This window comes from Maylandia zebra, linkage group LG17 (assembly GCF_041146795.1).
Source record: "Maylandia zebra isolate NMK-2024a linkage group LG17, Mzebra_GT3a, whole genome shotgun sequence".
Taxonomy (NCBI): Eukaryota; Metazoa; Chordata; class Actinopteri; order Cichliformes; family Cichlidae; genus Maylandia; species Maylandia zebra.
Window position 1 is genome coordinate 23,548,660 of NC_135183.1, and position 9,598 is coordinate 23,558,257.

Sequence of the window (9,598 nt, forward strand, 5' to 3'; positions counted from 1 at the left end):
ACATGGGGTTTTATGATGAAGAAGACATTTATTTCATACCCTTGGAGCAATCGTCTGCACTGACAGACTCTTGATGCAGGGCCACCCACTGTCATCATGTTGAAGATGGGGCCCCGCAGTTCCCACTGTGTCACAGGAAGGGACGAAAGCTAGGGCTTAAAGAGGGTTGTTCTCAGCAGGGACGGGATATCAACACTGATCCAGTCACTAAACATGAGATCACTGCTGTGACCCAATCATAAAACAGGACACCAGCACGTATCCAGGCATGCTCCCTCCGTGTTTGTGTGTGTGCATCACAAGCATGGTTGGTTCCAAAGGGGACTTAAGACACGCAACAGTTAGAGTTGTTTGGGTAAAGTGGGTCAAAACACGATCATCATCAAATGTCCCAATCTGACACAGGCAGCAGCACTGACACACACTTCTGATACAGGAGCTCAACTCACAGATAAAGTGAGGGGCGTCTGAGCTGAGGGTCCTTGATGGCGTAAATGAAGCCGATTAAGGCAGTATTTTTGTCTGGTTTTGCTCTTAGTGCAGGATTACAGCTCAGTCGTCCAAACTTTTAAAACAGGTGCAGCCTAAAGTGTCACATGCAAAATGAGGAATGCTGCTTAATTAGAGCTTAATCTGCTGTTAATAAAGTTGTTTTCTTTAAGCAAAAAAAACACCCCAAAATGTGTCCCAATGCCACACAAATCATTTCTTTTGTGTTTTTTTTTTGTTGTTTTTTTTTTTTTACTTTTCATTGTTTGAATTTTTATTTAACAAACAGTAGATTGATTCATAATCTCAATAAACAGATACCTGCAGATTATCTGAGAGGGTCATGAGCTGGTGTTTATTCGGTTTAATGGGTGAAGACGAGCCAAAAGTGTCTGATATTTATTGTTCTCCGTATTTCGTTGTTGACTACATCTGTAGTTGTTCAGCAGACATGAGCTGTATTCCTTAAGATCTCAGTCTGGGTTGATGTGGTTTCTCCTTCACTAACGGGTGCACTTTACTACAGCAAACACTCTCTTTTACAAACATCTGCATATGTGTTTAGAGCGCAGCCAAACAAGGACATTGATCTGATTTAATGCTGCACAGGGAGTGCATAAGTGCCGTAAACCTGCACTCTTTCTAACAGCCAGAAGGTGGTGATGCTTCAGGAGTCGAACAGAAGTCTTTAAGAAACTATTAAACATTTTCCTGATGATCTTAATGTCTCAGTTTTTAGTTTTGGTAGTTGTTTGTAATTTAGGGTCCTAAATCCTTCCTTTTCTCACTACGTACACTTTGAAAACACCAAAACAGACCAACAAAAATGTTCAAGTTGATGCTCCAGTGACTCCATAAACCAGTGCCAATGTCCATCTCTGATATACAGTCTATGATAGCTACTTTGTTACTTTGCTGAGAAGATGTATTTTCTTGTTGCCTAAAGCTCCAGAGGGATCCAAGTGGGACAGTTGATCTTTGTGTTACCCCTTATGCCTCTTTTCCACTAATAACTGCTCGGCTCTACTCGATTCAACTCTATTCCACTCATTTTTGGTCATTTTCCATTACAATTGAGTACCTTTTTAAAGTGTTTGGGGTCGTTATAGCAATCTAGCCAAAAGTCCTGTCTTGTCATTTGTATGTAACTCAAAAACACAACAATGGAGGACATTAGGGCGATGCTATACCTGCTGCTAAACCAATAAGTGTCTGCACCTTAAATGGCCAGTTTAATTTTTGTGAAGGAGACGGTCTTATGACTTGTCACTGTGATGCCACAGACTGGCCAATCAGTGGCGTGCAGTCTGTAGATGTCAAATGTTCGACTCAGAACACCTGAAACCCCTTCTGAGTAGGTATTAAATAAAGTACCTGCTACCAGGTTTTATCACTTAATGGAACCCCCTAAAAACCGAGTTGAGTAGCAGAAAAGGAGTTTTAATGTCATAAAAACAGGAGATCAGTTGCCATTAGCATTAAGATAATAAGACAGACATGTGTGACACATGTAGGCAAATTGATTCAGCGTGACACAAACCCTTCAAACATCCAGAAGTGGACTTTAAAAGTGGACAATTTCATCCACAGACACACAAATCAGTACGTATGACAGAAATAAAATCACATACAAGGGAATAAAAACAATGGTGGCGAATTAGACTATGCAGTTTCTGTGGAAGTTGCAGTGGGATTGATCGTATGATTCCGTTGGGATTTATTTTAAATGTATTCCACAACTGTTCAGAAGCATACGCTGCACAATTGAGGCGGTAATTTATAAGTTTTAATGGATGCTGGAGAGTATGAGTTAAGTAGGCCTGCTCTGAATGTTGAGTACAGTTTAGAGCCCCTTGTTACTCGTTAATGAGCATCATTTTCAAAATGAAAATCATGATGCATTTAGTAAGATGTGAGACCCAAAACAAGATAGCTAGCAGGCAGGAGCTCAAGGATCATTGTCTGTAAGACTTCTGTACAGAGACTTGCTTTTGAAAACAGAGGAGTCACCACCTACTGGCTGTTAGAAGGAATCTAGACTTGCTTTACTTTCCACACCATGAAACTTCTTTTATATACAGTTTTTGTCTGTTACCATAGAGAATATAAAAGATGGCTGTAGCTATTGTGACATCACCACCTTCACAAACCCCAAAGCACAACCATCTTTTATATACAGTCTTTGTTTAGTACAACTCCCATACAGTGTAAGGAGAGTGAATAGCAAACATTTACGGAGGACATCGGTATATTATTATATAATGTTTGAGTTTATCATATGATAGAAAATTGCACCATAAAGTAAAAACCATGTAAAATTCTGAAAAGTTAAGTCCTACTACAAAATTTTCTTTATTTTTCCTCTAAAAAGAAAGGTCTTTATTGGTACTGGCTTCTAAAATGTGAAATATGACTGTAAATTTAGATGTGACAGCTTGGATTCTGGTGGACTTAGGATGGCAATTTTTCTTGGTTGATTAATGGCTAAAGATATTAAACTTAATTGCAGCTCTACTTTACACCATCCCAGTCCAGCTAAATGCACATTCAAGGACACTTGGTGAATTAAATAACACATTTGCACTGCCAAACTTTAGCTTGATGAACTATCTTTGATTGCCCTACCTAACTTTAGGTTAATGCACGACATGACTTTTCTTCCTTTCAGGACAGCAGCTTGGAGATATAAACCGAGCGCCATTTGCAGGAGATGCTGATTTAGTTTAGAATGTGATGGTGATGATGATGATGATGAGGGTGATGCTTCTCTTCTTAGAAGGACAAAGCTGCTTTCAAGCCAGAGGACAGCCTTGTTAGCATCAGTTCATTCGCCGATGCCCGTAAGCCTCTCTGCTGATAGCTGATCTTAGATGTAAAATCTCATCTTTCACTGCCTGCTGACATAAAAAGCACACACACAATCTAGCGTGTAAATGCTTCATCACAGACTTTCCTGTTATCACTGTGGCTGTGGTCTGGCAGTATTGATGACGGGCTTGTGCAGTACATCTGCTGATGCAGTAGTAGGAGGAAGAAGAGGAAGGGGGAGTGGGCAGGCTGACCTTCCCTTGCTCTCTGTTTCTAATGCCCAGGTCTCTGAGCTGCCTCGGTGCCAGGTTTCCCTCCCTCTCCTTCACTCCTTCTCTTTTCTCTTTGGTTGCAAGACTTTTGAATCCCCTCATCCAACACCTCCCCCCCACAGCCTTGTCTAAGGAGACGTCCGCCCCAGTGAACTCATTGACCAGGGAAAGGCTTGTTTTTACTCCCTTCTGGTGTAGGAAGGGAGACAGCGCTCGCTGCAAAGAGTGTCCATCTGTGCAAGTTTTTTTGATCAAACGTGCATCTTAGACATATATATCTATCTATCTATCTATATATATATATATATATATATATATATATATATATATATATATATATATATATATATATATATATATATATAAAATTCCACTTATTAATTCCCACTTATTTTCCCATCCTCAGTTTGTAAATAAAACCTGCACTTTTTGCTTAAAAAAAAAAGAAAAAGGAGAGACTCACACAGGAGAAAGCTCTTGGTTACAAATGGAGTTATAATCACCTCATTTGGAACAGCTTTAAGATGTTAACACAGGAAGGCTTGTAAAGATGGACACTTTTTGCAGTGTTAACAGCATCCCGTCGGGTACCTCCTGCCAAACAAACGTCCGAGTCAGAGGATACGGAGCGCGGTACAGAATGCAAATGAATGCGAGTGGATGAAAGCGAGAGGAAGATTTAGAGTGGATGAAAAAGAAGATAAAAGCTTTTTGGTTTTGCATAACCTGCATGCAAGGGAGGATGGAGGGCTCTGTGTGTGTGTGTGTGTGTGTGTGTGTGTGTGTGTGTGTGTGTGTGTGTGTGTGTGTGTGTGTGTGTGTGTGTATTGCAGGGCTGGTACCCAAGATGGGAGGGAAAGTGTGAGGCTGGGGATATGTCTGGGCACACACACAAGTTCACTTGAGGACACGCACACATGCATGCACTTACACACACTTGATTAGGAGAGCAATCCTGCTCTATTTTGTTGATTAGTCTGAGGGTTTTTCCAGCTCAATGGTTTCTCTGTGTTATATTTCCTCTGCTACCATTGAGTAAAACAAAAAAGCTTTGCAAAAACAATGAAACAAGGGTATCTATTGCAAGTGATTGTAGGGGTAATTTCAGTTTTTTCCTTCTTCTTCTTCTTTCTCCAAGTCGGGTAGTTAAACAGGGTGTGGTGCTACATGAATTTGTGTGTGGCACTCGGAGCAGATATTGTTATCAAAGCCCTCCGCTGTGCCATACGCTGTTCATATGGAAGAAATAAAGGTGCGTCATGGAGAGAAACGCAAGAAATGGGGGTGCTTGTTTTGATACGCTATGTTTCCACGGTAACACAGAGGGGTCACAGTATTCTGGCAAAAAGGCCGGGAAACTCTATGGTGCCTGTTGATGATCAAAACCTACTTTTTCACAAAGATCTCTGGGACGGTTTAACTGTTTGTTGTGGGATTTTAAGCAAACTAAACTAGGAACATGTTAATAAACAATATTTTTTGTTGTCATTTTCAGTAGAAATCACAGATAACCCTACCATACACCAGTGGTTAGTAGCCAGACTGTGGGGTGGGCCCCCTTGGTGGGTCATCGAGCTGCTGGAGGAGAAAAACATGCGATGAATCAAAGCTGAAAGGTTAGGATTCGCGTAGTAAATATGCCAAATCGAGTGCTGATGCTGATATTGACCTTAATTTCACTAAAATTCAACTTGGATGTTTTTTTAATCGTTAATGATTGATAAAAATGTGGTGTGCGTGGCTTGAATTTGGCTTTGCAGGAGAGGCGTGCTAGAAAATGTTTGCAAACCTCTGCTGTAGTTACCTGAAAACAGGAGATTATTACATGACAAATAAACAATAATAAAATAAATATTTGTGCTGCCACAACACGTACTGGTGTCATTCAACAGCTGTACAGAGTTCTTCCTGCAAAATAGATTGGATTACATAGAAGTCTATGTTAAAATGAGCAGAGTTTGCTTTCAGGCCTGGCTACATTGTTATTGACTTCGGCTTCAGAATCATAACTTCAAGTTTGAAGAAAACCAAGATGACAACAGCCAAAGCACTCCACAGTTTCAAAACAAGTCTGCAAATCGATGCAGTCTTTTATATTTAATCTATCTATAAAACCAAGAAATTGAACTCAAAACTATTTGAGCAATTTGAGGCCAAAAACTAATGAAGAATTTGTTGAGGTTATAAATCAAATAAGCAATAGAGTCATTTTTCCATGGACTTCTTTTGCAAAAAGATGAAGCTCTCTGGTGGCTTTTCAGATTGTCTTTTAGACACAGTCTATCCAGTAATGGGATCATTATTTAATTTCAGTTCATTTTATTTATCTGGAAGTTGGTTCCACAGAAGATGGGTCTGAAACCTGAGGGCTCTGCCTCCCATTCTACTTTTAAATACTCGAGGAACTACAAGCAAACCTGCAGTGAAGAGCTCCGGGTGATATGGTACTATGAGGTCATTAAGATAAGATTGGGCCTGATTTTTCAAGACCTTGTATAAGAGAAGCAGGATTTTAACTCCAATGCTGGATTTAACAGGGAGCCAGTGTCTTTAAGACATTCTGCAGTTTATCTGTGTCATCTAAGGGAAGCATGTATAATGTAAACAGAATTGGTCCTAGCACTGAACCCTGTGGAACTCCATAATTAACCTCAGCGTGTGAAGAAGACTCTTCATTTACATGAACAAAATGGAGTCTATTACATAGATATGATTCAAACCACCGCAGTGCAGTACCTGTAAAATCTACAGCATGCTCTAATTGTTCTAATATGATATCATTGTCGACAGTATCGAACGCTGCACTGAAGTCTAGCAGGACAAGCACAGAGATGAGTCCACTGTCAGAGGCCACAAGAAGATCATTTGTAACCTTCACTAAAGATGTTTCTGTGCTGTGATGAGCTCTGAAACCTGACTGAAACTCTTCAAATAAGCCATTCCTCTGATCTGTTAGCTTTGTGACAACTACTCATTCAAGAATTTTTGGGATAAACTGGGTCAAGTGATGGCTTTTTAAGTAGCAGTTTACTTAAAAAGACGGCCAGCTTGCAGGCCCTTGGAATATAGCGCATTAATATAGATTGATCACCTTTAAGACTGAAGCATTAATTAATGGTAGGACTTCTTTGAGCAGTCTTGTAGGAATGGGAACATCCACATTAATGGTTTGAAAGGAGTAATTAAAGCTAAAGTTAACCCAGAAAGATCAAAGTTCTAATTAAATATCAGTGGTATTAAAAGTAGCTGTAGTAGAAGAAATTCATTAAATCATTACTAGTTAATGTTAAAGGAAACAAGATCATTACTTGGTTGCTGTGCTTATTACTAAATGTTTAGAGTTGCTAGTAGATGTTATTATCTCTGCTAGTCTTTATGCAGAGCCAACTTAATCAGCTGTCGGTGATAGTTTCATACTTTGCATACAGACATGATATTCGTTAAGGAATTTTACAAATTTATTTTCAAATATCCCAACAGGGGACAGCATAAAGAAAAACTCCACTCAGATTTAAAAATCACTGCAACATAGTGGCACACCCTGCAGCATCTTAGACTGTGAGTGTTTGCTTTAAAAAGTGTCTACCTCATATATTTATGGCACGGCATTCACCCCGAGACCTGTTCGAGCGTGCGAGCGTTTCCATCCATTACGAAATCCCGGACTGTTCCACTGAGTCAGAAACAAAAACACAAAACAAACAGCTGAACAATAGCATGTACAGCAATTACAGTCTTAATATGTGGTTTCAGTAAACACAACAAATCCTGGAGACACAAGCTGAGAGCCAAAAATCTAAAACAATGCACAGATTCAGGACTTTGTGTCAGTGATTGAAGCTGGCTGTCTGTCCCATCCAGCTTTCCCTGCAATGTGCTATCTCATACTGCAATTAGAGCTGGACGAAGACTTGCAAGAGATACCTCAAAGCATGCATGGAAGTGTACTGTTTGTACTGTTTGCTTATCCCATGTAGAACAGTGACTGTGGGGGTAAAGGCCGCAGCTCCCTGGTTCTCTCCAGCTGGCTGGGCAGTGGGTGCGGTGCTTCTCTCTCTACCCACCACCTGGCACTGGGGAGGCTATGTCTAGGAAAGAGACCTGTGCCAGGCCTCAATTATGGGGGGAATAATCCAGGACACACTGAAGCAATTACAGGCCCATATAAATCAATATACTTTGGGTTAAAAAGTGATCTGCTCCCAACACTCTGGAGAGCCTCTGACTCAGCTGGCCTTTGATTTTGCAGAGAGAGAGAGAGAGGAGGAGTTTCTCTTGAGTACAGGAATGATGCTGTTGAGGTTTCAACTGTCACTCAAGAAGTCAGGTGAAACACACCGTAAAGCAGAGAAGAACAATACAGCTTATTTGAAACCATGGTGCATGTAGTAACAGTTGTTGTGATTTTTATGTGACATGAAATAAATGGAAAGAACGGCATAAACAAACGCGCTTGCTGTATTCTCAATGAGGATAGTAGCAAGGTTGTCAGTGAGGGAGAAATACTGGGTTGTGTTAAGGCTGAGGAAACTTACAGAATCAAAATCCTCCAACAGAAGCTGTGGCAGCAGAGCACAAACACAAGGGAGTCCTGAGCCTCATTAGCACTACCATGCTGCCATCTACTGGCTGAAGAAGACCATTGACAGCATACTGGAAAACATATTTCTGATTTAGAGTAAGAATAAACTGAAAGCTAGACTACACCATTTCTGGAGAAATTACAGCGGGATTGTTGCTGTGCTCAAAAGCAAGATTTGGTAATGCCGACAGAGCTCAAAGGAAACTTTCTAGAATGCTGCTTTGGTCAAAGACAAGCTTCTCCATTCTAACTTTGCATGTTCTGCCACTAGAATGAATTAAATCCTTTTTTTCCCCTGTTTTGTAACAAACTGTGAAAATAATTTTTAAAAAAATAGTCAAACAAACGTGTATAAAACTGTACATAATGCAATCAAGCACTTCAGAATTTGAACAGAGACTAAGTTAGGTAGTGATGTTACTCCACACCATCATGATGATCCAACTGCCACAGGCAGAATTTGGAGTCATCGCTGAACATAATGTTCCTCCATATGTTCAGGCTCCAGAGCACATTTTGCCAACACAAACGCAAACAAGCCTGATGGTGAAAGGACAGTTATGGCAGGCCTCCTAGCAGCTCTATAGATTGGCTATGTGCACTCTGTTCCTGATTGTGTAGGTAGAGAGGCGCTGGCTCCATTCAAATAATCCTGTAACTGGGTTTTTCAGAACACCTGTTTGTTTGTTGGTTAACACACAACAAGCATCTTTATTTGTAATGTTAAAGCACAACTTGGGAAACCCATATAACACTACCGATAATTACAAACTCATTATCTTTCAACATTATCATTTTTAAATATTTCTCCTTCTCCTCTAAGATTTCTCCAAACATTTTTAAAGGAAGGCTGCCATTAACTTTGTGACCGGGTTTCGTGCTAACTTTACTGAACAATCAACTGTAGTCGTAAGAGAGAAAGACAAAATTAGTCTATATGAGAGTGAAATTTGGCAATCCTAATGGTGTGACTCTCAGCTTATTTTAAATTGCTGCAGCAACAAGGGTTGCTTGGTTTTGCTAACCTCAAGACCTTTTTTAAAAATAGTATAGATTAGCCTGCCAGTTATTTATCAACAGTTAGTATATACATTATTTATAGCGACAACCACTTGAAGTTTCACCCTGTTGCTTGAGAGGCTTTACAAAACATTTCAAATAAAAATTTAAGGTAATATGTGTACAAGAATGCTAAAGTTAAGAGTAGGATATGTTAGCATTGACTGTCCCATTAACGTTAGCTAGCTAGTTAGCAATACTTAAGTGTAAAATCTCCTTATATAATGATATTTTTTCTAAAAACTGCAAGTTTCACATTGTTTTACAAAGCTGACATATTTTCATTACATTAAACTACACTAGTAACAGCTACTGAAGGGCCCGACAGCATTCCAGGAGACGCAGCCTCCATCTTTGGCACGACTGCCCCTTTCCCACCACTGTATAT